Genomic DNA, 25,101 nt, shown 5'->3' on the forward strand with positions numbered 1-25,101 from the left:
TACAAAGGCTTTCTTAATCGATTTCCTTAAAGGTGTAACTAGAAAAATCAGAAGTTTTATCAGTATTCTAAACAACAGCACCATTTAAAAGCGGAAAATCGCAATATAGTTCAAAAATTGCTATTTTCGATTAGCTGCCTGCCACCAGGAAACGTGGTTATATACATTGTGCACAAGTTGATCTAAAACTTTTATTTTATACATTTTCCGAGGAAATTCATATCGGGAAAAATTGAGAGTTTGAGTGGAACTGTTTGATTGAAAGTATTAATTCCTTAAATAGTTGTCATGTCTGTAAATTCTGTCGATAAGTGCTAAAGTGAACACAATTACTTTGTATCGAACTTCATTTATAAAAAAATAACTATTTCAGAGTAGGTTTCAATTGTAAGCCACTTCTAAATTGTTAGTGGGAAACAAAGAAAACATCATTGTTTTACTAATTAATTTAACGACATATATACTAGACGATACTTAGATCTTCTAACATGAAGTAGTAGTAAAAAGGCAAATGGAAGAAACAAATTAAGGAAATGAATAATAAGTAGAACGTTAAAAAAAGAAATGAATTAATTAGAAACGTGACAAAAGAATAAAAAAAAACAAAAAATCCAAAAGACGAAGCGATGAGGGAGTAGGGACACGTATGACGCGGATAGCAATAACAAAAGGAATAGGATATGACAATAGCTGCGGAGATTGACAAGAGGAGGCTGGAAGACGTCCCACACGTAGCTCACGAAGGTGATGTATTGATGGCCAAGGGCATCTCCGACACCATCTTCATGATAGACAGAATGTTCAATATTCTAAATCGTCATTCACACACACTCGGTTCTACGTTTTTAAGTCATTTTGTTTATATTCCACGCTTCTGCAAATTGAATAAAAATCATTTCCAAATGAAAATGTACCTTGTTACAGAACATAAATAATAACCATGCTCAAATTATCTACGTATATTATAGAAACAAAATTGTCCTGATTGTACTACCTGACTTTGAATCTTCTGAGATGAATCTTCTGAAACAAGAAATATGAAATTTGGACCTTTTGGGTCTTGGAGATACTAAGAAGGATTTGTTTCAAAATTTTGTCCCTAAATGGAGCAATAGGTGGTACCCAAATTTAATAATATAGTGAAATGTATTACTGTAAGAGTATCAGACTATTTCATCTTTTAATTGGTTTCTAAATACATTTCTCTTAAGGTTGTAGTCATGCTGTTGGGCAAAAAGACGAAAATCCAACTCTAATGGGTCAAATGTGTTTTAGAAACATAAATTAACCTGAAACCAGGCAGTAAGTAAATCAATTGGTGTAATTCAAACTTCTTTTGTAAGTTTTACCTAATTAAGATTGTACAAATAAGGTTTAAATTTGTTAATGAGTAAGAAAAATAATAGCGATCGTTTTAAAAATTCAAAATTGAGTGACCGCAGGAACTGTGAGATCCCCTGAGCCCAAAAAAGTAATTTTTTTTTTTTATAAATTGGAGGGTACAGTTTTGTTTGTCTCCGGGGTGTACAGTGAACGTAACGTAAAACACAGGAAATCGCTAAAACTTCAAAATTTTGATATTTAGTTTAAAGTTCAACTATCGAATTTGACAATAAGTTCTATAGAAAATGCCACTTCATTGAACAAATTCTGAAATTGGTTGTAATGTAAAGGTTTCTAAAACTGCACATTGTCAAACATGTTTTGAAACTCCAAGTTAAAAATCAGATGAAGGTTAGTACAGTAATTAGGATATTAAGAGAATGTTGGCACTAGGAAAAGTGTCGTGTGCTAGACAACAGGCAATAAGCCTATTTTAATCCTTTTTAGGCTGCGAATGGTCATGACAAATAATTGTGCACTTATAACGATATAATTTCCCGCAGGATTGGTAAATAAAACCAATTCGGAAGAATAGACAACATTCCATTCTTTAGGAATTAAAGAAGCCTAACATAAACCGAAGATAGGACAAACAATTAATGAATTATTTGTGAAATGAAACAGAACACTTATTTTCCTAAATGATATTTAGCAGTGGCAGCAATTACTGTTCAAAAAACAGGAAGAAATAAAAGTATGGGAAATAGTGAGGCAAAAATATAAACGAAAATAGAACGATAAAAGAATTCTTTTTGGGAGGTGGGAAATAGAGGTTGGAATCCAGACAATAATGGCCACCAGTTTCCCAATAACGAGACTTAGATCATAATAAATCTTTCCAATATAGTCGCTTATCAAGAAAAGTCTGTCTCAAATAACAATGTTCCAATATTTATTTGATACTATACCCATCTCTAAATAATGGAAATGATTTGTTACCTATAAATGTTACATTTTTTTTTCTAGCTCAAGTTATTACACACATTTATTTACTAACTGTTGACAACCTGATCTCTGTTTTACGGTTTAGTGGTACACATTTATAGCACATCTGTTACAAGAAATGTGTAGGATGTTTTCTGTCCTGGGTGTTATGTATTACTTCTTCTGCATGTGCGAACTACGTGGGCTGATGTAACATGATGGAAATCAATTATAGTAAACTGAAACCCAATTATTTACCGTATTAGGACTGACATTGTTAATTGCTGTCTATCTGTCTCCCTGTATAAAAGGAATATGCGGAGGAGGACTGTGAGCGCTGTCAATGAACAGTAAAGCTGAATACTGTCAAAACCTGACTTTTTAACAATTCGTTTAGTAACAACCAGAAAATCTGACTAAAGATTTTTCAGATTAACAAGAAATTTTCAATTTGTTTTAAATAAAACCTTGTATTGACATCTTTATTTTGATTCCATAGTTCGAAGCAGCATATACTTTCTCAGCTAATTTGATGTTTGTCTTAGCTAGGTTAACATGTTTTAAAAAGATGTATTACGGAAACAAACAAAATACAGAATACATATTGAGGATTCAATTAACAACGAGGAATCGGTTCAGAACAAAAAACAAAAACAACTCCGTATTTTGCCAATGTTTCAACAAATTTATTGCCTTCCTTACAAATAAGACAAATACAACAATTTAGAATATTGAATCACTGGCTACAAATACAACTGTTGAAATGATATAAATTTTAAAATATCTTATAGTTTTAATAAGATGTATTAATATTTTGTATTTGTAGTCCTGGGGTTTAATATTCTAAATTGTTGTATTTGTCTTATCTATATACAGGGTGTCCCAAGCTATATGGATAACGACTTTTTCTCGGAAACTACGATAGTTAGAAAAAAACTAAAAAATACGTGTTTCCTTAGTTTTTTGATAGGAATCCAAATTTACTTTGTAAATTTTTTTCGGTAAATAGTTTCGGCTTTAACCGAGTTACAGGTATCTATTATTCTCTGCTTTAGTTCATCGACAGATGCAATCCGGGCTTGATTCTGATGCACCTAGATTTAGAAATGCTTTTCGATAAGCAGAAATAAGGAAAGAAAGAAAAAAGTTATGAATAATCACCTTGTTTTTCTAGTATCCTCAAAGGAAATAGTCCATAGGTGTCAAATCCGGTGAGAGAGGTGGCCACTGAATAGCCTCCGTGATAGATATAACACCATCAGGCATGTAAAGAGATATCTCGATAGGAAATTTGAAGGGATATCAAAAAGCATTTCTAAATCTAGGTGCATCTGAATCAAGGCGGGATTGCATCTGTAGATGAACTAAAGCAGAGAACAATAGATACTTGTAACTCGGTTAAAGCCGAATCTATTTCTTTAGCAGCAAGGGACAATTAGCAAGAAACAGCATGTCTATGCATCTCTAATGGTGGAGGCCAGTTCGAGCATGTTCTGGTAATATTAATGAGGAGTAAAATTTATGATAAAATAGTACTTTTCTTCTTATTTAATCAAAAAACCGTTAAAATATTATCATTTTGACGTTTATTATAAGAATCATGTTTTCATTCATAACTTCTAAAATATCGCTCACAGAAAAAAACCGTTCAAGTAAATTTTTCTTTAAAAAAATAGAGGAATCTATTGCTGAAATAAAAACAGCACCTTCCCATTTGAGAAAATGAAGTTGGTGCCTGTATCTCGCTTCTGAAAGCACCGAAAAAAATTTACAAAATAAATTTGGATTCCTAACAAAAAACTAAGGGAACACGTATTTTTTAGTTTTTTTCTAGCTATCTTAGTTTCCGAGAAAAAGTTATCCATATAGCTTGGGACACCCTGTATATAAAAATGAATGTGGGTCTGTTTGTTTGTACTCGATAGATTCAAAAACCATACATCCAATCGCCGTGAAAATTTGGGAAATTATTAGGTATATCCCCGGGAAGGTTTTTGCAAAGTTTTTTTAAAATCAGAGTTGGGGTTCTAGGTGCACTCGAACAAATATCCCAAAAATATCAAAATAACATTTAATTAGTAATATTTGTTAAAAGTGTAACCATGAAAAACAGTTTTTTGCAATTATTAATACGAGAATAAATTATACCGAAGATGGTGGAAAATCCATTAAACTAAAAGTACTCAACAATACTATTGACGTTGATAATCGTTGGGTAGTACCATATTCTCCATTACTACTAAAAACGTATAACGCACACATAAATGCTGAGTACTGCAATTCAGTGAAAGCTATAAAATATATTTGCAAATATGTGAACAAAGGAAGCGATATGGCAGTGTTTGGAGTGGAAAATACAACTGCATCTAACGATGTAGTCACCCAATATCAACTGGGACGCTTCATAAGTAGCAATGAGGCTGTATGGCGTATTACCTGTATATCATTTTCCATTCATGAACGATATTCAACGGTTGTTCATTTAGCTGTACATCTTGAAAATGGACAGCGTGTGTATTTTACATCAGAAAATGTACGTGCAAGAGCAATGTCACCAACGCCAACAACATTAACTGAATTTTTCACATTATGTAGAAATGCTACCTTTGCAAGGACACTACTGTACTCTGAAGTAGGGATAATTTTATTGTTAATTTTCATTTCGATGTATTGTATACATTTGGTCATTAATAAATTATGTTTGATGTATCAAAACTGCCTTTTTGTTAAAACACAGCAACGTGTGAACGGGTACAGCTAGTCTATATACAGGGTGTCCCAAGCTATATGGATAACGACTTTTTCTCGGAAACTAAGATAGCTAGAAAAAAACTAAAAAATACGTGTTCTCTTAGTTTTTTGTTAGGAATCCAAATTTACTTTGTAAATTTTTTTCGGTGCTTCCAGAAGCGAGATACAGGCACCAACTTCATTTTTTCAAATGGGGAGGTGCGGTTTTTATTTAAGAAGTAGATTCCTCTGTTTTTTAAAGAAAAATTTACTCGAACGGTTTTTTTCTGTGAGCGATATTTTAGAAGTTATGAATGAAAACATGATTCTTATAAGAAATTTCAAAATGATAATATTATAACGGTTTTTTGATTGAATAAGAAGAAAAGTACTATTTTATTATAAATTTTACTCCTCATAAACATTACAGATCATGCTCGAACTGGCCTACACCATTAGAGATGCTCTTTCCTGCCAATTGTCCCTTACTGCCAAAGAAATAGATTCGGCTTTAACCGAGTTACAGGCATCTATTATTCTCTGCTTTAGTTCATCTACAGATGAAATCCCGGCTTGATTTAGATTTAGAAATGCTTTTAGGTAAGCAGAAATAAGGAAAGAGAGGTGGCCACTGAATCGCCCCCCGTGTCGATATAACATGCCCATCAAATTGCCTATCGAGATATCTCTTTACATGCCTGATGGTGTTATCTCGACACGGGGGCGATTCAGTGGCCACATCGTTCACCGGATTTGACACCTATGGACTATTTCCTTTGGGGATACCTGAAAAAGAAGGTGATTATTCATAACTTTTTTCTATCTTTCCTTAACAAAAAACTAAGGGAAGACGTATTTTTTAGTTTTTTTCTAGCTATCTTAGTTTCCGAGAAAAAGTCGTTATCCATATACCTTGGGACACCCTGTATATATAAAAATGAATGTGTGTCTGTTTGTTTGTTTGTACTCGATAGATTCAAAAACCATACATAGTTTGTAATATCCAGGCTCTGAAAATGACAAATTTGCTGAAACGTTGGCAAAAGACGGAGTTGTTTTTGTTTTTGAACCGATTCCTCGCTAAATGAATCAATACACAAATTCATAATACAGAATACGTTTTTAAATCTGAGAATAGTTTTGCGTTGCGAATTCACGCGATTACGAGCGATAGTTTTCATGCGATTAATAGGACGATATCTAACGTAGAACTTCTAACTAAAAAAGGTTTTTCTCTTGCCTGCCCTAAAGTAATGTTTTTAGACAAGATGTGCTCGCAACAAAGGACAATATTGGGGAAACATCTGTTAATTCGTAGTAAGTTACTATTGTTTTTAATCAAAGCTGTCTTAATGAACTATTTACTCGAATTCTTGTACGAGCGTATTCTCATTTACGAATCCTTCTAATGAAGTATGTTTGGTAAAGTACTCCTAACAGCAATGAAACCTTGATCTAGAATAGATGCAAAGTAAGAATTTTAAAATTTCAGTAATTAATTACTTCAAAACCAAAATACGTCGGATATTCTTCAAAACTAAAACTTACAAATAGCAAAACCTTAAGTTTCCCTGTGAGCGAGCAAAATTCACGATTTCTTTGCTCGTCAAGTTAATGAGTTTTCTTTAGTGAGTTGACTTGCTTCTGTAATTTAAAATGATTGTCACTGATACGCGCACTGATTGGGCACCATTTAACATAAATCTAATAACAGAAATTAAACAACTTAAAGTTTACGTTTTATTATTATCTAATCTTTTCAACTTAAATATATCCAAAAAAACAAACACTCAGTAATGATTAATCAATATAGAACAATATTCATTCATTAAAAAGGCAGCAGTAACGTTAAAAGGTCTTTAACAATGAAAATAATATCTTACGTCATTATGAACGATGTCAACAATGAATGGCATTTATTCATAACTGACAAAATTGTGTCCAGCAGTCATGGCCATCTAATGAACAATGAAACTATCGTCGGAGGGGTGTGCACGATATAAAGGTGGCTTTATGTTAGATTATTTTAGCAAAAGGTTAGGTCCTTCTTGAATAGATTGTCTGTCGCCATGCTATCACCTAATTTCACTAGACCACCCATCCCTCGTACGACCTTTTTTTTATTTTTTGGCTTCTTTATCTATAATGAAACTAAACCATTTATTAATAAGTAAACAAAAAATTTTCAAAAAGTGGTTTTATCATAAGAAGAGTTGCTAAAGTTTGGAATTAAACAATGTTAATAATTGTATAACCATTGTAAGTAACTATTTAGAAGCATTCTGTTTTAGCATTGCTTGCATCAAAATCTTGTATTCATAGTTTCTTATACTAAATTGTTACACCATTTTATATAGCTTTTGGGTAGCAGCATCCGTACCTTCCTCAACAATGTTTGGACTGATTCACGCAAGCTAGTAAGTCTCTAGGCAAAGCATTAGGCGTAATTCGCGTTATCTACGAACTACCTCGCATTTCGCACTGATACGATGAGCTGAAGTGGCTTTTTTGCTCTCTATCGCCGCCAATATTTTTTAGCTTCTTTCCTTTTTCAAGTCATCCAGTCTCAAAGGCCTTCCTATGTTTTTCAGCTCCTTAAGTTTAAATCCTCCATCCATTCCCGTATTACTAGATCTCGCTCATCTGATCTCTATATTCCCTCACACCATACCTCATCCTTTGACAAATCCTTCCTAATACAAGCTACCTCTCTCTGGAACTCCTTATCATCATCTGTCCACCATGCTCCTACCCTTTCTATCTTTAAATCCCTTCTATTCAGTTATCTCCTTTCTATTCAGCTTCCTCCGAAATTCTAATTGTTTTAATTTATTTCCTTAATTTCTGCTGTTATTTTTATTTTCACTTTTTGTAAATACTTATTTATTTATTTATTTTCTGTTTAATCACAGGCCAAACTATTAAGGCCTCTATTTGTACCTGTATTTATTCTTAAGGTACAATTGTCCCAGAATAATAAATTTCTATTCTATTAGGAAAGCAATTGCCTGTTTTTCAGGCCGGCTTTACGTCCAACTACCAATTAGGTGTCGCGAACGGAGGCGACTAGCAAACATACTTTACACTGTAAATTTCTTTTATTAACCATTAAATAAAATCCAATAAGTAAAACCAGGAATCGAACCCAGTACCACAATACATATTAGCTTTACAGGTCTAGCCTCAAACCGCTCGGCTACCGTGGCGCCTTACCTCCAGTATTAGTATTTTGTATATTTAACGAGTTGGCTTGTATATTGAGTATATTACGGAAGTTTGAGTGAGTGTATAGTGATAAAGTTTGCCTATGGGTATGCTAAACAAGTTGTCGCACTCATAAAGTTTTGTTATTAGGCTACATGATTGATTTTAGGCTGGATTCTCACCAATATTTGAGGAATTGGCTTACCACAAGCCTGTAAACTTTTTCTAGATAAACTAGAAAACTTCTCTGATTAGAATGGTCAATTACCCAATCCTGAGGCTGGTCGTTCCCTTAACATTAAGCGAAGTTGCATAAACATAGTGCCCTGAAATCTACTTATAATTTTTAAAATAATGATTAAAGCGATCACATAACATTGGACGTGGCCAGCGGCAGTAAGCAGTACACAATTTTGGCAGGGATAATGTGTGCACCAGTTCTGCAGCAGGTGCTAAATGCAGGTTAAGATGAATTAGTGAGGGAGAAAGAGCCCTTGGTCACGGTTTGTTATGGAAGTGGTAAAGCTGGAACAACTTGTTCTTCTTCTTCAAGGATCTGGAGGATGTGTTGTCCTCTATAATGAACAAGGAAGGGAAGTACATATGGCCTGCGATTGGTAAAAAGAATAAAAAACAAAAAAACCTTTCCTTCCTTTTATTTTTTGTGTTTCTTATTATTAGCGAAGATAAGAGCAAAGGGAACGAGCCGCTCGTAAAGCCGAGCGAACAAAACAAAAAAAGACGCACTCACATTGAACAAAAAGGGAGAAGAACACCTGCTTTTCGCAATGTCAGCTGCTCCTGTTCGCTTGCTGCGTCTTTGCGAAATGCAGTTTTATTGAATTTATTACTGCCCACATATATTTATTTAGACGCAACAGAACACATTTGCATAACACTTGGCCAATAATGAACAATTTTTATTTCTATTTCTTTTTGTATGGTTCTTGTGTGGCTAAGTCTTCTTTATCATCATTGCCAATCTATACGGTTCTTAACAATACAAAATTTATTTCCCCATTGTCTTCCAATTGGTTGCCGAAAATGGAAAATGTGACATTTAAATGCATAAATACCTACACAGGAAATGCAGGTGTAAGTGATTTGAAATGGAGGATACTTTAAGTACTGATAATCTTTAGGATATACAAAGAGGATGCACGATTAGTATGAATATGAATGTAAAAAAAGAAGCCAAAACTTCGATTCGTTTCCTGTTTAAATGGTGAAGACGATTTTAATGATGTTTGTGGGAAGTAAAGATTGCTTGCTGCTTATCTTATTGCATCGTTATTGATTCAACTTTATAGAACTGGCCAATCACCATGGGAGAAGTTCCTGGATGTCTTTAAGTCACTGAACTTGAGCACAAAGTGCATGTACAGAAGAAAAGTAGAATATCATGCAAAAGAGGAGCTATTCGTAATTAATAAAATACTAAGACAACTCATCAAGTCTGAGATCCAAATGAAAATTATTGTAAAGAGTAACTGTACCTTTAATTGAATAAGAAAATTTAACAAAGGACCTTTAAAGGAATCTCCGTTTTTCTTCATTCAAAATAATGGGAATATCTTTCTGTTTCTTTAAGGTAAGTTCTTGTTAAAAACGTGCAAACTGTTTGCAAAGAAACAATGTCTCATGTATTTCAGACAGGAAATTAAAAAAGATTATTTAGATTTGTCTGCTAAATTAAAATTTTGTAGGGATTTCCTTCACAGTAAAGAATCTTACACTATGACTGCAAAGAAAGAAGTGTTGGAAAATAACATTTTTAGGTGGCCTTCGTTAGAAGTTTTTCTGATATAAAAATTGAGGAGTCACACCGAGTATACAGTCTATCCAAATAAAATTATCTACTCTACAGTTTGTTACACATTTTGTTTTATTCAATTAAGTAAAAGCTCAATTCTAGACTGGGAATCGAACTGAGTTTTACTTTGAGAGCCTTCTAAACAATCGCTACTTTTCAGCGTTTTACTTATTTAAATACTTATTTGAAGTATTTGTTTTTTGATATTTAAAGCCTAGCTTGAAAGAGAAAGATGATAGAAGTGAATGTAGAAGATGATGGTAACAGAACGATGTCACCTTCCTCAGAAAAGCATTCGTTATTGTGCAGTGCAGCTTAAAGACTGTCGAATACCTGAATCTAACGAAGTCAATGAATTGCACGGAATGACGAAAGAAGAATGTTTTAGAATTGTCTTCAGTCTTAAAGGTCAGCCTTCCTTAACTTTGCTATTACCTTTAATAAGTTCGTCTAAAGCGTTGCAGTAGGGCGACTTCCACTTCTTCAACTGTTAGTGCACTAACAGAGTTAACCAAAGAGTCAGAGAGTAGCTTTGCTTTGTTTCCTTGAAGCCAGGAGATTCTTCGTACGTTGACACTATTACTGTAATCACAACTTTAACAAATAATGAAATAAACTAGTCTCAATTTCAACTAATGATAATTAACTATTAAAAGAACTTTAAATAAGAGTAAAGCAAGAATAGAATCAAATAATTGAGGCAATGAACGTATGTTCGGAACGGATGACATTTCTTTTTCTTACAATCTATTTAGATAGTAGCAATGAGCTATTTTATCTAGAAGAATCAACCTGAATTTAACTGATACGTATGTTTCACCCAAATTGTTTATAAAATGGGGAGATTAATAACTAGAACAGCTGGAGTATTGATGTAGTTTCAGTGTCAATTCAGTAAATTGGCTGATATTTAATACTTCTCCCTTATTGTGTAAGATTAGATTAATTACATTGTATTAACAAAAAAAGAAAAGGCTAGAAACTTAGGTTCACTCCTACACTAAATGTTCAGACCTATCTAGACGTTGATAGGCTACTTTCATGCAATAAAATCGTATATCAGATGAGTCACCCAGTTTTATTAAATTTCCTGAATGAGGTAGACGTTCCACTGTGCTCCTAAAATGGACGTTGCTAAGCACTGGCTCTTAAAATAAAATAAAAACACGCAACTACTAAAATCTATTTGAAGGCACTATTTTTTCAAAAATTAAAGAAATATTTTAATGTTGATGATTGTCAAGTAATAATTGCATTTTGAAATTCGGATACTGATTTCGAGAACAAATGTTTGGTAGGAAAATGGTTAAATGAGAGGTCGGTGAAACTATAATGATAGTTTGGAGATGTAGAGCGAATTAATTCTTTAACCAGAAGTTCAACTTTACAGAATAGTTTTTACACAATTTTGAGTTGTTTTCGAAAATGGCTCAAAAGAGCACTCTACTGATGTTCTAAGTATAAATTGAAACGTTTTTCCCATAAAGTTCCAATAAAGAATGGCTTTCCTTCGTAATTACATTTGTACAATGTACGATCTAGTATCATATTATATTATAAAGAAGGGTTAAATGTGTTTATTAATAATAATATCACAAAATGGAATAGAAGATGCTTACAGTATCAATTTTTGATGGATCAATCTGTATCTATGATCAAAAGCGACCGTAAGTTGGTTATAAAATGCATTCTTTTCTATGCTTAATAGTTGTTCATTCGGTTAAAATTTATTGAGAAAACCAATAATACGAGTAATATAACTACTTGTGCTAAGTTTACAGAATATCAAGTTCGAACTATTCGTGACTTACCGTTTCAGTGTTATGGTAGCTAAACATTATACTTAATTTATAAACCAAATATAAGTACATTTTTGGTTCTAATTCCAGTATATTTCGGCAATTTTTTGGGTTTAAATCTAAGCAGCTTCAGATAAGCATCTTATTTATTTGTAATGTACAGCACATCGTAAAAAGCGACTAATTCACGCTTGAAAAACTTCAAATTAGGTATGAGCAATACCTAATAGGTACCATACCTTAACACAGACGATAAAAAGTTAAGCTTCTCAAGTAAAGACCAGTTTACCGAACTATCCACCCAATTATTTACTGTATAGAAGTCTAGTTTCCCTCAAATTACTATTTTGGAACTCGAATATAAAGAAACATACTTTTCTCACATGTTAAACAAATTCAATGTGGTAATCTAGAAATTTACACGATGGAAAGGAAGATCGCGACAGGTAACAATGTGAAGAAGGGAAACAGTCGTCTACTAATTGTAACTGAATAGTACAATTAATAATACAGCCAATTGTAGTGGCCTGAGATGTTATTTGTTATTTTGTGTTGTATTGGTGTGTGGAGGTCACCCACATCATGTTGGAGACATATTCCGTTATTTATACAGGAAATCCTGAGCACTTCCTTCTCCTATTATGAGGGTGTATGTAGATGATAGGAGGTCAGATAGTATCCGCTTCAGTTTTGTGACTTCAATATAATTTTATATCACATTAAAGCAAGTAATACCAACAAAATTAAAGTTTTAGAAGGGTGATAGTTTGATTATGTTAGCTTGATGTTTAGTTTACTTTTTTTTATATATACTATGTTGACAGATTGGAATCTTTAATGCTTTTTACTATATCTATATTTTAGATTCAATCTTAATTGATAAATCTCCATTCATTGGCGCCGCAAGCTTCCAAGCTACAAGTGGCAGCTTAAAATTGTTATAGAGCTTACAGGGAGGGATACAGATCGGACAAAGAAGAAACATTTGTATGGCTAAGGGCGTACTTGATAGTATTTATTGAAAAAGTAAAAAAATAAGTTCTAAGTTCGCGGCAATATTCGTATTAAGTATCCGAAGTTGTAAAACTAAGAGTTGTCTCTTAATTTTGGAACCAGGTTCTTGGTTCATTCGTTTCTCTGCCACATGCTTCGGGGTAGACAGTATCGTGATCATACGCACATTGAAAGGGTACTTGGTGGTGATTCTTGGATAAGAAAGCATACCAGCAGAGTATTTTTGTCGCCAAAAAAGAAAAGTTCATCTTCTTTAAGATTTGGGATTGTCTTTTAACTTTTCATTGCTAAATTTTTTACACCTTCAATTTTCGTATTAATTTCCACTCCTGTTTCTTTTGCACTGAAATGGTAAAAATACAGAATTTAGCTGTCTTTATCTTAATTATTTTATCAATTGACGTAGGGAACCATCTGCGAAAGGTTGAAAGACGGTGAAGAAAAAAACCGTTTTTATCTAAAGTTTTCGTACATGAATATTGAATCTGTCTTGATGAGCTTAACTTAGTTTTATAGCCATTTGTAAAGAACGTATTTTTTCGTTATGTTCTTCATTCTTTAATTCTTCATTAAAGAGCAACTTCCGTTAGCAACCTCTTACGTTACCTATGCCAACATTCAAAATGTCTTAAATTACCTAAAAATGACCTTGAATAGTTAGACGTAATAAGCAACATTGCACCATATGGAAAAAACAAATAGTCCTCCATGATGTTTCAACATCATACACAACCCTTTGATTACGAAATACCAAGTAAACCAAGTGCGTAGACAAAAGTCCTTACTAGAACTCACAGACAAAAGTAAAACGACAATACTGGTCACCCTATTGCACAACTTCTCCCAACCATAAGCTATAAAAATTTCATCAGGCTGTAAAATATTGAACATAATATTGCAACCAATCTGGACGGCATGTCTTTCCCCTCTAATCAATCTTCAGAAAATTTTACAATCTACCCACATTCATGACAAAACGTTGACTAATAGTTTATGTTTGAAAACAATCGATTAACCAGAAACCAGATTTTAAGGTATGGAATTTTCTCGCAAAAACCACACGAAACAACCTTGGAAAATCGAACGAGAATAAATTGAAACAAGCAGAAATATTGGTTGTACTTAACATTGCATACGATTAATTTTTAAGAAATGTGTTAAATAAAGGCTACAGAAGTGTTGTAGATTAGTCCAACATAAATTTTAAGATAGGTGCTTATGGCGTTGATGTAAACATCATTATAGAATGATGGAAGACGTTTCACCTTAACCAGTTTTTTTTTCCTTCCCTGTTCAATCCAGTTTGGAAGCGATAATCCAACCATGGCCCAATAAACCCTCAAAGATAATCTATCTACAGTCTCATAATGAAATGCCAGTAATTTAGCAGCTTTGCTATAAGAGTTCTACAACAAATTACTTTAGAGTTCAGTGGTCTTCAGCATAGCAGTCAGTAAGTAAAAGACAAAGAAGCAGAAGAAGTACAATCAACACTGTGAACTTTGTAAGCCATTGTCTTAAACATATTTGCAAGTTCCAAACACTTGTTTTTCCTAATTATTCAGTCCTTTTGAAATAGATTTTGATAAATTTTACTTCTCTTATGAATATTGACTTACCACAGCGTAAAAAACTTACGTAATTCTTCTAATTTATTCTTATTTTTCGGAACATTAATTGCTTCATAAATTTTTTCGTTCGGATACGTCATAGAAATATAAAATGACTAATTAAGCGGTAATAATAATAAAAATATTTCATTTGAGTGACAATGAGATATCAAAAATATTTAATTTTCATTATAATATATTTCGTAGTTTCATAGTTTAGGAGCCGATAAGAAATTGGTTAATCTGACAGATTGTGAGATTTATTGTTCACTAGATAAAGTAAGAATTTGGAATTAATAGGTTTTTTTAATTTATTTTATTTTTAAAATGAATTAATTTTAATATTTGACTTTTCTGCGCTATTGACAGATTTGCGATGTTGAAGTTTAATGTTGAAGAATAGGTTTTAAGGTCACTATGATAGGAAAAGATTTATGTTTACCTCGCTTTAAATATTTAATTTGAACTTTTCATAAAGTAAAACTGCTCATTTTAACTTGGGAATTCCAGCCGAACTTCTTGTAGGGCAAGACAAGGGAAAAGATTGGTTAGGTGTTAGGTTATTTCTTTCAATAATAAAAGTCTTTTGAATAACAAAATTAAACCAATTTCAAGTGAAAATTCACATCCACATTTAACCTAATCCATGCGAATCCCACAATCTAACAAGGACCCCCCCAAAAGGTTGTAGCAGAAATTAGCTAACTTTGAAGATAAAACTAAAAAGAACTTGGTTTTCCAAAAAAGTCATTCTTCGAGCTCGATATCAAGCCAGTAAATAGCAGTTGAAGAACAAGGGGCATAGAAACTTTAGGCATCAGATGCACAGGGAGCTTCATATTGCCTAGGCCAATAAGAAATGTTAACAACGATGACTTTTACTTTAAGTACCACAATACTGTTTGGTAATTGTGCAGCATAATTTAAAGAAACTGCACTTGATATTAATTTCACTACCGAATGTTGATCTAATAAAAAGAAAAAAACTCTGAATTGCAGGTATTCTACAAGATCGCCGCGTCATAGATAAACCACAGAATCTTCTTTTACTTACGAGGGTCGTTTGAAAAGTCCGTGCAAAGTCAGAGAGATAGCACTACTGGCGCGTATCGAGGTTATGTTTAGTTAGTAGCATCTCTTGGAAGAACACACACCAAGTTTCAGCCAGATCGGTCTATTTCTTTGTGTTTGGCATTCGTTTGAATCGAGGAAGTCGAGTGATTTTCAAAAATGGACGAAAAAGAATTTCGTGTGTTGATTAAACACTACTTTATGAAAGGCAAAACGCCTCAGGAGACTAAAGAGAAGCTTGATAAACATTATGGTGACTCTGCACCTTCGATTAGAACAGTTTATAAGTGGTTTCAAAATTTTCGAAGTGGCCATATGGGCACAAGTGACGCTGAACGTTCTGGACGCCCTGTTGAGGTTACTACTCCAGAAATCATTGATAAAATCCATGATATGGTGATGGATGACAGAAGAGTGAAGATGCGTGAGATTGCTAGTGCTGTGGGCATCTCGAATGAACGGGTACATAATATTTTGAATCAACATTTGGACATGACAAAGCTATCCGCAAGATGGGTGCCGCGATTGCTCACGCTTGACCAAAAACGAAATCGTGTGAAGTGTTGCAAGGACGGTTTGCAGCTGTTCCAGAAGAATCAGCAGGACTTTAAGCGTCGTTTCGTCACTGTGGATGAAACATGGATACATCACTACACTCCTGAGACCAAAGAACAATCTAAACAATGGGTTACCAAGGGGGAATCTGCGCCCAAAAAGGCGAAGACCGTTCCTTCGGCAGGAAAGATTATGGCGACTGTCTTTTGGGATTCGCAAGGAATAATCCTCATCGACTATCTGGAAAAGGGTAAAACTATTACAGGTGCATATTATTCATCGTTATTGGACCGTTTGAAAACCGAGCTGCAAGGAAAACGCCCACGATTGGCCCACAAAAAAGTCCTTTTCCATCACGATAACGCACCAGCTCACACCTCAGCAGTTGTGGTCGCAAAATTAATGGAAATAGGGTTCCAACTCGTTTCACATCCTCCCTATTCTCCAGACTCTGCTCCCTCGGACTACTATTTGTTCCCCAATATGAAGAAATGGCTGGCGGGAAAAAGATTTTATTCAAACGAGGAGGTGATTGCAGAAACGAATGGCTATTTTTCAGACTTGGACAAATCCTATTATTCGGAAGGGATCAACAAACTAGAGCAGCGTTGGACGAAGTGTATAAGCCTGAAAGGAGACTATGTTGAAAAATAAAAAAGGTTTACCCCAAAAAATTAAGTAGTTTTTATTTTTGCACGGACTTTTCAAACGACCCTCGTATATTGCAATTCTACAACTGTAGAATTCATACTTAAACTAAAACTATGGTTAAACATTAAAAGAGCTGTAATTAAAAAGGGAACGTACTTCTGCCATCAGAAAATAACAGTTCGTAACCAGCTGATAAATCAGATTTTACGCCAAATTGGTAGTCAAATATTAAGTGTTTTTTTTAAAAATATCAATATTTTAGAATAATCTTTTTGCATAGTTAGGGTGAATATCCTCTTTTATTTTTCTAGACAATATTTACATCAAAAATGTATCTCTCTCAAAAATTAAATAGAATAATGAAAAATTTTTGTTAACAGCGATCACAAACTAAATACAAATAAAATGTCTACATTTTTAGACAAATAATTAAAAATTTGTTGATAGATTTAAAAAAAAAAATTGTAAACAGGCTCGCAACAGTTGTAACATTAATATTTAATTACGTTACATTAAGTTTAAACAGTTGTAAATAGTTTTGATGTATGTTGTTTTATTTATGTTGCACATTCCATTAAAATCAGAAACAAATTTATGATCAACACATAAATCAAATTGAATAAAAAAAATTAAATCTTAATGCAAAGAACATAATAAATCGGTTTTTGGATTCCTGTAGCACTATAAAGGTAACGGAGACCGTAAATTACTTCTATACGACATTTTAAAAAGCACCACTTCTCCAGGACTTCATAGAGGACACTTTCTCTCTGAAATAGATTCTGATAACAGTTACAGAGCAGAAAAATGAGCATACGAAGTTTCAATCTTAAAGTATAGACAAATCAACACCAGTAGTCGGTAATGTTTCTCACATCAATTCTTTTTTAGATTACATATTATCTCAGAGTGCTGAAAACACACAAAAAAAATTCAGATGGGATAATCCAATATATAATTACAAATTTATTATCAATATATTCTTAATTATAACTTAGGATTTAAGATTGGCGAGGAATCGATCAAATAAAAAACAAACTCGTCTTCTCGCCAACATTTCGACAAATATATTGTCCTCTTCAGGGCGTGGCTATGCGGGTTGGTTGTGATACAGAAGGCAAGAAGACGAATTTGTTTTTTATTTGACCAATTCCTCGCCAATCTTACGAGGGTCGTTTGAAAAGTCCGTGCAAAAATAAAAACTACATAATTTTTTGGGGTAAACCTTTTTTATTTTTCAACATAGTCTCCTTTTAGCCATATACACTTCGTCCAACGCTGCTCTAGTTTGTTGATCCCTTCCGAATAATAGGATTTGTCCAAGTCTGAAAAATAGCCATTCGTTTCTGCAATCACCTCCTCGTTTGAATAAAATCTTTTTCCCGCCAGCCATTTCTTCATATTGGGGAACAAATAGTAGTACGAGGGAGCCAAGTCTGGAGAATAGGGGGGATGTGAAACGAGTTGGAACCCTATTTCCATTAATTTTGCGACCACAACTGCTGAGGTGTGAGCTGGTGCGTTGTCGTGATGGAAAAGGACTTTTTTGTGGGCCAATCGTGGGCGTTTTTCTTGCAGCTCGGTTTTCAAACGGTCCAATAACGATGAATAATATGCACCTGTAATAGTTTTACCCTTTTCCAGATAGTCGATGAGGATTATTCCTTGCGAATCCCAAAAGACAGTCGCCATAATCTTTCCGGCCGAAGGAACGGTCTTCGCCTTTTTTGGCGCAGATTCCCCCTTGGGTAACCCATTGTTTAGATTGTTCTTTGGTCTCAGGAGTGTAGTGATGTATCCATGTTTCATCCACAGTGACGAAACGACGCTTAAAGTCATGCGGATTCTTCTGGAACAGCTGCAAACCGTCCTTGCAACACTTCACACGATTTCGTTTTTGATCAAGCGTGAGCAATCGCGGCACCCATCTTGCGGATAGCTATGTCATGTCCAAATGTTGATGCAAAATATTAAGTACCCGTTCATTCGAGATGCCCACAGCACTAGCAATCTCACGCACCTTCACTCTTCTGTCATCCATCACCATATCATGGATTTTATCAATGATTTCTGGAGTAGTAAACTCAACAGGGCGTCCAGAAGGTTCAGCGTCACTTGTGCCCATATGGCCACTCCGAAAATTTTGAAACCACTTATAAACTGTTCTAATCGAAGGTGCAGAGTCACCATAATGTTTATCAAGCTTCTCTTTAGTCTCCTCAGGCGTTTTGCCTTTCATAAAGTAGTGTTTAATCAACACACGAAATTCTTTTTCGTCCATTTTTTGAAAATCACTCGACTTCCTCGATTCAAACGAATGCCAAACACAAAGAAATAGACCGATCTGGCTGAAACTTGGTGTGTGTTCTTCAAAGAGATGCTACTAACTAAACATAACCTCGATACGCGCCAGTGGTGCTATATCTCTCTGACTTTGCACGGACTTTTCAAACGACCCTCGTAAATCCTAAGTTTAACAATTTACGGTCACGAAACCTATATATTCTTAATTATAACTTAGACTCCATCAAATGTTAGCAGAATAGTTACATATCTTAAACGTGTATTCGTTGAATATTCTTACTGGGTCACTAAAACCAGGTGACCGGCGGGTGGGTCATAGGTTGCCGACCACTGATCTACACAGTGAAGTTACGTTTCCCTTAGGCTGATTTTTGTCCCAAATCTAATTGCCGGGCCCCCACAATGGCCAACAAATCGTAATATCAGAAATTTTAACGATTCTCCCTTTTAAAGTTATTTTTACAATCTCAGTACATTCAATCTAATTGTAAAAACACTTTTTTCTGACTTAAGAGACCTCAAAATGGGATTTCAAGAGAAAATCTTCCAACTGCAATTTCTTTTCCCATTTATCGATAGATTAGCCAAACGAAATTTATACTAAATTTGTGGCTAACATTTTTTATTTAAGTCGGAACATATATTTGAAATTCAATGGTTAATATTATACAATTAAATTTTTGTTAACAATACTTTATTATTTATTTATTAAGGTTAATAAAAATTTAATTAAAATAATCGAAGGAAATGACTTACTATTTTAGTTGCATCTAATTTCAATGAGTGCAAATTTAAAAGGATATTATTTAAAATCAGGTTATGTAGTCAGGGTTATCAGAATATATTTCTTAAATGATTAAACGAAAAGAATAAAATAACTAAGAAATATGAAAGAATTCAAGAAGGCAAGTCCCCCCTGGTATTGAGTAATACTATAAAAAAGAAATATTTAAGACTTCCAATGACTCACATTTTATAAAAATAGCACTTCTAACGCCCTTACTAGCGAAACTTTCTTTTGCAGGGGTCACTTGTGACTATTCGACTGGTTGTTGTTAAGTCTTAAACTAGTTAAAATAAGATTTAAAAAGAGATAACTGCGCAACTTTCAAAGAGAGTTCAAAATGTTTGATGCATTTCGTTACTGGAAAGCAGGTGTTCAAAAAGAATGCAGTCTCGAAATTTGAGCTACATTTTCCGGAGTTTTCCATGGCATTACTTCTAGGAATTGGAAAAAAATAAGTTTCTTTTATCCACCAGCTCTTTATCAAAGATGTCCCTTAGAACGTGGAAGTTTTTGGTGGCCTTGAATTACTCAGTTTAAAAGATAGTTGACAAAGTAATCGTCAACATTTCTCTGTCGATACATAGCATTGCTCAACAAACTGAGTATAGAATCTCTCTGGTTAAATTTACCCTGAATGAAATGAGTTAAAAAGCTGGTGGTTAATGGTGGTGGACGTAGCAACAACAGAGTTTGACCATTCTGCGGCTAGAAACGCAACAGTACCTCCGTACTATTATTAAAGCCAGCAAAAACAAGTGGCCCTACAGCCTTGAAGTGTGAGCTGGGTTAGAATTACGTGTAAAGCTGCAGATGGCAGCTGATCGGCCCAGAAGTGTCAGGTGGTAAGGGCAGGTGAGCCACACCTGTTGCCAAGCAAACCTGCAGCCCAGCAGATAGGAGGACGTGCGTTCTTCATTTCTGTGCTCTTCATTGGCCATCGCTTGTAAATAAACGTATGTGGCTGACTTTCTCTGCCTCCAGAGAAACTGTCACTAGCATCACCTGTTTTGCGGTAACGTTGCTGCCTAGTACACCCAATGTAAGACGACTAAAACAATTAAATACATATGTTTAACGACTTCTAAAGTTTTAAGGACTAAGGAGGATATGTTTATGATTATATTAAATATAAGAACAAGCATGCCTAAAAAAAGAAGCGTCAGGAAAGTTAGTAGGTAAAACAACCGAATTATAATGCCAGACAGAGATGGTGTAACAAGGCTGTCAAAAACCAAAGACATTCTTTAGAGGTTCTACAGAACAATGGCCAATAAAATGATCCACTGCGGATTAATCACCAACATTTTGGATTTGCTAAACCCTAGAGTAAATTTTAGATAAGTATAGAATTCAGATGTAGGATGTTCTTGCAGGCTAAAGAACGAAAAAATTATTGATTCCACTTATAATGGAGACCAAGGCTATTTGAAGAAGATTCATAGCCGAAGTTCTTACGTAAAATAGGAATCGGTTATGATTTTAAACAGCATTATTGAACTTATTGTTCAAAATGGATTACTAATAAGATTTTCATATTAACAGCACTGTCAAAATGATCGTTTATAGGATTATCAGCTAAAAGGATTATTCTCGGTAGATTGTGAGAAGCTTGTACAATCCGCAGTTCTATTGTTTAAGGGGCTTTAAAACGGAAATACAATGCTAACATTACATACTGTCTTTGTTCGTGTCTATATTCCGGGTAAATCTGAATAATATATTTATGTATAATTCAATGAAAATGTCACTTTGTGTGCCAGCCATAACTTTATAGAAAGTAAGTAGTAGTATTTATTTAGACAACCGAAATTTCTTTATAATTCATATCTTAGAAAGGGATGAAAAACTAAATATGTTTTCTGAGCTGATTTTACACAGTTATTTATTAAGTTATTTGGAGATTGATTCATTGTTTCAATAGGATGAAAAAATAACTGCCAATTTGGACTGTCCGTGAGCAGACAAGAACAGAAGACTCACCAACTCTTTAATGATGTAAAATATTACATTGTAAATTAGCCCTGAAGATGACACCTAGTCCCAAGGGTCGAAAGCTCGGCATAATAATAATAAATACAAAATATGACTGAAATTTGGTAGTTATTTTTGTAAAGATCCTCTTTTTAACAGGTCATAAACAATAAAATTATTAACAACTTTAATATATTTAGACTTTTGAGGAATTTTTACAGGAGATATTGATACAAAATAGTAAGCTAAACATCTTTATAATGTTTTATGTTGAATTATTTGATATTGATGATCAAATATAGCCAAAAGTGAAGTTATTCAGTTTTTACTTTACATCTGTGGTTATTACGTCAATTTCACATTTATGCCGCCCAATTGGCTATGTCATACGCTGAAATTTCTCATAGAAAATATAATACAACTGTTCATTGTATAGTACTAAGTTAAACTGTGAGCTTTAACCAATTTTAATTTCTTTAGTTGGCTGATCGAGAAAGGGTTGCGATAATATTAAATAATAAGACTAATTTAACAGACAAAAATCTTTAATTAAGTAGCTGCGTAAGAATTGAATATCCCAGGAGAGTCGATAAGACCATAGTAATTTTGAAAAGCAGCTGTCCAGAATTTATATTCAAAGAATACAAGGTTACATTATGTTCAGTTAAGACTAATCCAGATGAGGAAGATGCAAATGGGAAGTAGCCCAGGGCCAGCTGTTACGAAGAAGGAAGAGGTGGTGGGCCTAGCAGCTGGCTCTTAACAGTATGTCTACTCGCTCGGGCAATGTGCGTTTGTCTGTCGCTCGGAAGTAAGAACCGGCTCACTGTTTGATCGGGCGCCAGATATACTTCTGGGTGCAGCATCTCTCCCCACCAATATCATTTCTCAAACTAAGGAGACATGTAGTCCTCCGTCAGCCGAAAACTGATAGTTCTCTCTCCTATACTCTATCCCTCTATTTCTCTCTCCTACTTATAACTGACATTTTGGCCAGATTCCAAAATGGTTTGCCATTTAGAAAACAAATACACTTTCGAAGTATAACTTGAGCGTTTGATGAATCAATACAATTCTAAAATGTTACGATCTTCACTATTTTCATTTCTTGAGGCTTTTGACTCGATCTAGGCTGCTGTCATTATAGTATAAAGGTCCTGCTTTGGCCTCAGATGCTTTCTACGTACTAAATACTGCAAGTACTACTTATTACTTGAGCATTATTAGTGTGGTGCTTGTTCTTACAGGACAGGATCAATTTTCTGATACATACGCCTAATCAACTCCAAATATTCCTTTTTTGGGGGATTGCAGGTCAAGCTTGAAAATTAATAGGTCACCTGCTCTTAATTCTGTGTCATACTTGAGGAGAGAAGGTTTTCCGTATCTTCGTTGCAACCTTACACTTCCTTCTTTGAAATAACCTCATTCTCCTCTCACAAAATGACTTTTTAGAGCTATGTACCTCAAAAACACCCAGACGATACTTAGTTCTACTTATGTTTTGTACAATCAAAAGCTAAGAGGCAGCTGAGAGATTTAATCTTTACTTTTTTAAAAATGTTTCTCAAAATAATTCGATTCTGAATTATCAAGACTTGTTCTATCTTTCGTATCACTGTAGTATTTTTTAGATTCTGAATGATTGTTGAAAAAAGGGGGATTTTGCAGCCGAAACCAGAGAATTCAATCTAAATTCTTCTACCAACTTTTGTCAATACAATTAATTAACCTTAAAGTTTATAAAGAATGCATTAACTGAGGAAATTAATGTTTCAATATTAGTGTATTTGAATAAAACTGTAGATTACGCAGAACATTGAATTGTATTTTCAATTCCAAAAGAAAATCTTTCAATATTTTTTGTCTAAAAGAATATGTATAAAAGTATTTTATAAATCTTGTTTTAAGTTCCAGAGTGAGAAGATTGAGGTCTTGACCTTCGCAGCCAGTTTGCAAAGAACATCTGACTCCGTCTGGTCTTTGAAGTTTAACTCTGATAGATAGTCCTTCCAAAAAAATAAAAATAAAAGAAGTTATAGAAGGTCATTGCTCTCTACATATATTAATGTTTATTCCCATAAATATTTTTTTAAGATTAATTTATTTAATTTAAATTCTCCATAAAGTTATAAACAAGTAGCAAGTAGTGAAGCTCATTTAACAATTACAACTTTAATAAACAAATAATAACAAATTCAACGACAAATAATGCAACGAAAAAAGTCTGATGTCAATTCGTACAATAGACGACTTCTTACCGATAATAACTTAATTTAATTTTTTATAATTTTTACAAAAAGTATACTTGTAACACTGTTGAATTTAAGAAAATAATATGGTTGAAGAATGCGTTAAGTCAAGCAGTTCCGGAACTCCACAAATTCTATATTTCCTGATGTGTTTTTCTTTCCAAATTTAAATGAATTACTTCGGTTTTTAGAAAATTACAGTAAGAAACAAATTATGATGTACTTACGATGGACTTTGGTAATCTCCCCAGCTTGGAATTTTAGTTAAACATCTCTTAATCGTAGAAATGAATAAGGTTTTAAATAACCGTGTCAACTGAGTTATATTAAGATTCTGAATTGGATGATCATGAAGTCATTCAAACAATTCCCAGCTTTAGGGAATAAAGTTTGAGAAAAATACCAAATTAGAGGCAATGTAGTCGATGTTTACGAAAATTTTGACACAGTAAGATTCAAAAAGTAAAGGATTAGGTTGAGTTAGCTTATTGGATTCCCATGCGGATATCCTGGCTTCGAACCTATCTGCTGGTCCTAAGATTTTCTCTTCTTAGGAGCTTTTTACAGCTCAATACCTAGTGATTAGCAGGTTGTTGTCTGCCAAAAAAAGGGAACACTGGAGCCTCGCAGTGCACTGAAAAAAAATCTTTAGGCACCAATGTCCTCAGATGTTGACGCATAGAATTCGTTCAAACAGTTCTCCGTAATTAGGATATCTCTTTAATTTCTTTTTCTTAAAAATAATAACACAAACCTGGCTTATAAAATTGCTTAGGAGAAAGGCTAGTTCTACTGGGATCTTAAGGTGTAGCCCAAACAAAACCCTCTCCCAACCCAGATTCTTGATTGTGATTGTGCCGTAAAGAGGGGAACAGTAACTGCTAAGAACTGAATTCAATGAGATACTTAAACGCAATGGCTCGTTCTAAAAAATGATATACAGGGTGGAACCGGATAAGTGACGAAAAATTTTTTCTGTTAAACTACATTCAAAATGTAGTACAACGCCGCCTGAACGAGTGTCCTATCTCTA

The 25,101-nt window shown here is 33.9% G+C and overlaps 1 protein-coding gene across 3 annotated transcripts in view; it reads right to left on the minus strand.

Annotated features, from left to right (window-relative positions):
• The window catches only part of LOC141452624 (uncharacterized), a 266,411-nt gene that overhangs the window by 121,932 nt on the left and 119,378 nt on the right, over positions 1-25,101 (minus strand). The window lies entirely within an intron of this gene.

This window comes from Rhodnius prolixus, unplaced genomic scaffold, assembly GCF_049639745.1.
Source record: "Rhodnius prolixus isolate KJV_2025 unplaced genomic scaffold, Rpr scaffold_3, whole genome shotgun sequence".
Taxonomy (NCBI): Eukaryota; Metazoa; Arthropoda; class Insecta; order Hemiptera; family Reduviidae; genus Rhodnius; species Rhodnius prolixus.